The sequence below is a fragment of the Lathyrus oleraceus genome, chromosome 1, assembly GCF_024323335.1.
Source record: "Lathyrus oleraceus cultivar Zhongwan6 chromosome 1, CAAS_Psat_ZW6_1.0, whole genome shotgun sequence".
Taxonomy (NCBI): domain Eukaryota; kingdom Viridiplantae; phylum Streptophyta; class Magnoliopsida; order Fabales; family Fabaceae; genus Lathyrus; species Lathyrus oleraceus.
Genome location: NC_066579.1, coordinates 310,435,569 through 310,441,568, shown reverse-complemented (window position 1 = coordinate 310,441,568; position 6,000 = coordinate 310,435,569).

Sequence of the window (6,000 nt, the reverse complement as noted above, 5' to 3'; positions counted from 1 at the left end):
GACACACTAAATCTTCACGCCTCAAAATCCCTGAAACTGAATGGAGGAATGCCTTCCTTTTTATATTGCAGCACCTGGGCTTTTGCACCTGTATTTTCCTGAATTTTAGGTCACATACGTTCCCTCAAATTCAACATTTAGGTTGCTAACAAATAGGCTATTTGTTAGGTTCATTGAATGTAGCTTGGTTGTTGATTTCCTGAATTTTCTCTAAGCTGTTGACTTCCTAAAGAATAGCCTGAGAAAGCTGTAACAGAAAACTGAACAACCTACAATTTAGCATATGCTGTCAGGCATGAATGTCACGACATTCAGCTTGACATCAAGGTCCATATGCTGAGTCTGTTTTCCCAGAAACCAGACTGTACAAAACTGCTGACCTGTACATGATCAATATGACCATACTACAGTACCAGCTTACATCAGTAAATGTCAAGGTGTCCAACTTGACATTTACACAGTTGGCCTTAGGTTAGTTCTGTAATTCTCTTGAAGAACAAACTAACTAATATGCTGAAGTATAGCAGAACACCACTCTGCCCAATCTTCAGTAGCTGCTGTCAATGATGAATGTCACAACATCCAGTTTGACATTCAGTCAGTAGGCCTTATGCCAGGTCTGGTTCTTCCTTGATAACCAGACTGCAAATGAATACTAAGTTCTAACAGAGCTTTTGTTCCTTAGTATCTGTTGACAGGTATGAATGTCACAACATTCAATAATCCTGTGTTAGCTAGTCCTGCAGTAACTACAATATAGTTACATATACATGTCATGACATCAGTCAAGACATTAGTGTTTTACCATACAATGCAGCCAATTAAACACCTACATAATCCCTTGATATCTTGATTCCCAAGGATGAAACAACTCATATGAACTCTTGATGAATGATCATGGTGCCCAAATTCTGCAAGAATGGCCACCATCCACTGCAATGACTGACTTTGACTGTTTTGACTGTAAATTGCTTCAGCTGCAAGTAACATGGTTAGATGACAATATTTTTGTACTTTTGGTTAGTAAACAAATGAAAATCAATGATATACAAATGCAAAACATGCTTGGTGATCAAGAACCACACTCACAAGGTGACCCACCCACTAGGAGGGAAGCTAGGGCATGCAATGATCCTTGAGGCCATGATATGATATGATATGGGCCATGAGGGATCTTAGGGCCAAAATTGGGGTCTTACAATGTACATCACCCATGTACCATTGGTTTTCACTCTAGATCCGCATAGGAAGAGAAATCAGAGATGGAAAATAATGGAGTTCAAACTGAACTTGATGGATTTGCAAAATTAAGAACATAATTCAATTGCCTCTTATGAGAGGACTTCAGAGGAGCCAATAACCACAAGAAAAGAGCTATAATCAGTGAGTTTCGATTGAAAAAAGTTTGAACATCAACCTTGAAAATGCAGATCTATGGAGCACGATCTCTCTCAATTCTTGATAGCAGCTTGATCTTGAGATGGAAATAGGGCAAGGCTAAGGAATTAGAGTTCAATAATCAACCAAGGAAGTTGAAAATTGGATATGAAAAATTCAAGTGAAAGAGCAAAATTCCTTTAGAGTGAGGTTCGGATTGAGTTCTGCAGCATATAAGGCGCCTTGAGGTTGATTCTGAATGAAGCCAAGCAGCTCTATTTATAGCAAAAGGCAATGCAAGTCATGGGAATTTCATGTGCATGTGTGATGAGGGCCTCTATGCATGGGCCTGTACAGGCGCATGGAGGGCCCAAATGCAATTGGAAATGCAAGCTTAACATCAGCAAAGTGATTTTGGACGTGCAAATGTGAATGATTTGGCTTGTGCATGGATTTTGAACATGGTTTCCATAATTGCACATAAACATTCATCTCTTCGAAAATGCATCTTATCAAAATGAAACATGGCCTTGTGGGTAATGGTTGGAAAGGTCTTGACATGAGGAACAATTGTCATGTTGAACAAAAATCCATTTGGAATTGGGAAATTAATGAAAACTGGTCCTAAAGTCCAATGTACAAAACATGCATATGTGAATTTTGCCAAAATGGACCAACTTCAAGCCCTTCTGTTTCAAGGATGAAAGCCTCAAATAACAAAACCTTCAACATCAAAGTTGTATATATTTTCAAGATAATCAATTTGGAATTAATTTTTGCATCATTTGGATTTTTGATGAGAAAGTTATGGGCACTTGAAATTGGACTTTTTTCAGATTTCAATGACTTTGGTCCAAAGTGACCTATAATGTTTTGTATTATCACATGTACTTCTTTTAGGATTATGAAATTTTGTTAAACATAATAAATTAATTATACATCTCAAAATTTCCAATGCATTTTATCCCACCTAAATATCATGAAAAATGAGTGATTTATGTCCTTGGGAAGTTGACCCAAAATTAGGGTTTCAGTCAAAATGACCTATAATGTTTTGAAATGGATAATTACTTTCCAAGCTTCAAATAAATTTTGTATGAACATGAAAGTTGTTCATATGGTTCTTAAGAACATTTTTTCTCTTTGGGTCATATTCATTTGACAAACACATCAAAAGTTAGGTCTTAGGGGATTTCAAAATAGTTAGATGAATTGACTGATCAACTTCTCAAGTCCAAACTGCAAACCTTGATGAATTGATGATTTAGGACACTCAAATAAGCTCAAATATGCATTAAATGATGAATGAAAGAACTTCCCTTGATTGTATTTGATCATGGGTTGAGGTTGCTTCATGAGCAAGGCACGGTCAATGCACAAATGAATTGGGGTTTCCTAGGGAAACAAGCCTCAAGCCCTTTGGTTTGCTTTGATCAAATTGACAAATTGAGATACTTGGGATGCATATATGATGAATTAGAGCCTTGGGAACCATTGTCATGCTTGCTTTCAACTTCATCTAGACATTTCAATGAGCATGGGGCCATCTAGGAGCCTTGGATTCACATGATTGCTCAAGCTACAAAACAAAAGATGTTAGTGACATATTTTTGTGCTTTTGGTTAGTAAGCAAAATAAGAAAAGCAATAATATACAATTCAATCATGCTTGGTGGTCTCATACCAACTCGCACAAGTCCCACCCTAGGGTTAGGAGCGAAGATGCTATGATCCTTGAGGCAAATGCAATGTGCAATGATATGATGCCATGAGGGATCTTAGGGTAAAAATTAGGGTCTTACAAACCGGTGGAAGCACAAACATGACCGGGCTAGATGCCGGCATGAAAGAAAAGGTAGGCGCGAAACCTTCGGGCATAAAGTTGGATGGCATTCCCCACGGGAATCCGGATGGCATGGTAGGCGCAAAATGAGCAACAGTAGCAGGAATGGTAGAGGTGGCAACTTAGGAAATGACAGTCCTCTGAGGAGGAGGATTTCCAGGCGTTGGAGACGATTGACTCTGAGCAGCTAACACTAACTCCATCATGGCAGTCAGGCGGGTGATCTCGTCCTTCAAGTCTCTGTTCTCTTTCAATAGATGTTCCATGATTCTTGAGTGATTGGCACGGATATTGTATCGATGAGTCAACTTGGCTGAAGCATAGAAGAATAACCAATAAGACATCTGCGAAAGAGAAACCTGTTTATGCAAATGATGCATGAAATGCAATGTTTTGATTATTTTTATTTTCAAGGAACTTACTGTTTCATTTGCAAATATATAAATAATAACAATTGCACAATTTGGTTGACCATAAAATCTCTTTTATTTATATAATTTGGAAGGATTACTCTGAGTACAATTTCAAAAACCAAAGTACAAAATACAAGAGAAAGAGAAACTAATCATCCTAAGGATTCCTAACAACAATGTCAGGAGATCGGCCTGCAGGCGCGTACTTCCTTCGGATGCGTCGAATCTCAGACTCAAAAGAAGTCTTCAGCTGAGTCTTCTCGTGGACAAGCTGATAATCAATCTTCTTCCATGCAACGGAAGGCTGAGGTATACTAGAGGAAGATGAAACCTATGTCTCTCTCTGTCTCTTCATTACTTGGTCTTCAAGAAGCTCAATAAGTGCATCTTTGTCCTTAGACTCAAGCTGCAACTCCTCATGCTTTCGGCTCAAAGCATGGAATTTCTCTTCACACATATCCTTCTCTTGCTTCATATTGGTGAGTGCGTCTTCCAACTCCTTTACATCTTGGTTAGGGAGAGTTAATGGATCAACCACAACCATAAACATAGGTCTTTCGCAAGCATACAACATCTTCAACTCCAAAGCTCTCTTTTTCACCCAAAGAGTGTAAGCTTCCAAAGCTACACAATTGCGCAGACCAAGCTCAGATCTTCCTTTCCTATGCACATTATGCCAAGCATGCACAATCTTCTGCTTCAAAATTTGGGGATCTTTACCCTCTTGATATAAAAGACCTTCTAACAGAGTATTATTAGGTTTGTCTCTCAAGGGGAACCCAAGTTGACGATGAGCCAAAGCAGGGTTGTAGTTGATTCCTCCTTGTATACCAATGAGAGGCACAATAGAGAATTCACCACAACAATTAATAATATCCAAGCTACTCAATGAAGAATCGTACCAAACTATATCATCATTAGTGAGAGACATAAGTCTCTAGGACCAACGTAGACATTGTTTGTTCTGCACAAAAGCAGACGTCTGAGGCAAGTGCGAAATAAATCACATGTACAGAAGTGGGACATAACACACAATCATCCCACCACCTTTAGAATTCCTTTGATGCAAAGAGAAGTACATATCACCCAACAGAGTAGGCACAGGATTCCCAATCAAGAAAATTCTAATGACGTTAACATCAACAAAATCGTCAATGTTAGGGAACAAGGATAAACCATAGATGAGTAACACAAGGATGGCTTCAAAAGCATCCACAATACCGTCTTGAGCAAAGGAAGTCGCCTCCTTGATGAGGAACTCAGAAGTCAATCCAAACAATCCTCCTTTGTTCGCTCAAAGAGCCTATATCTTAGACTTCTTCAAATGAAGAGCTTCAGCTATAATATAAGATATGGGAATCTCTTCCAATCCACTAAAAGGCACTTTGTTAGAAACAGGTATTCCCAAGAGATGGGCATATTCCTCTAACATAGGCACGAGTTGATAATCTGGAAAAGTGAAGCAACGATATAGGGGGTCATAAAACTGAACTAACACACTCATAAGTCCTTCAACCACATCAGTAGACAAGACAGACAAAAGCTTCCCATGACGTTGTTTGAAGTCCAAGGGATCTAATATAAAAGATGATATCTTCCTTAACTCTTTCAAATCTGGACATCTGAAACTATACTTCTTAGTGTTCCTTCGTCCACAATCCATGGTCTGAAAATATTTGCAAACAAGACCTCAGTTACTTGAAATTATTTTTTGTGTGATGAATGTTATGATGCACATTAATGCATGAATGCAACAACCACAAATAAGGGATCACACACAAGGAAAACAAACAAAGGTCAAGGGATGAATTAAGTCATTGTCAAGATCAATAATCCAATTTGGTGGATTATGGTTTACACCTTATCAACACCCAAGTTCCATTGATATTGACAAGACTTGATTGGATCAACCAAGAATCAAGGGTTTATTGTGAGTCACGAACATGGAGTCTGGGTAAGAACCATCCCAAAGGAGTGTACTAAGGATAAAAACATGTAGATCATGTTCTAAAAATCTCCCAGAGTCTTAATTCCATCTATCGGATATTATAGGTTAGGATGACTGACTCATTAACCCATAATATTCTCAAGAGAAACTCGTCTGAGGGTAGTATCGTGTGATAACTGTTATCAAGTCTACACTTGAACACTCTATGCACTACGTCCTAAATAGGCCAAGAGGGGTTAAATGTTCTACGGTCCTCGGCTTCTCGGACCCCAACTCAGAGAAAATAATGCCTAACCACAAATAACTTGTTTGACATTCATAACTCCAAAATGGTCTCCACTGAGTAGATGGGTCTCAAGCCAACGTGTTAAGGACTACTCCATACAAGTCGAACATGACTATACCATCCTCCTATCTTAA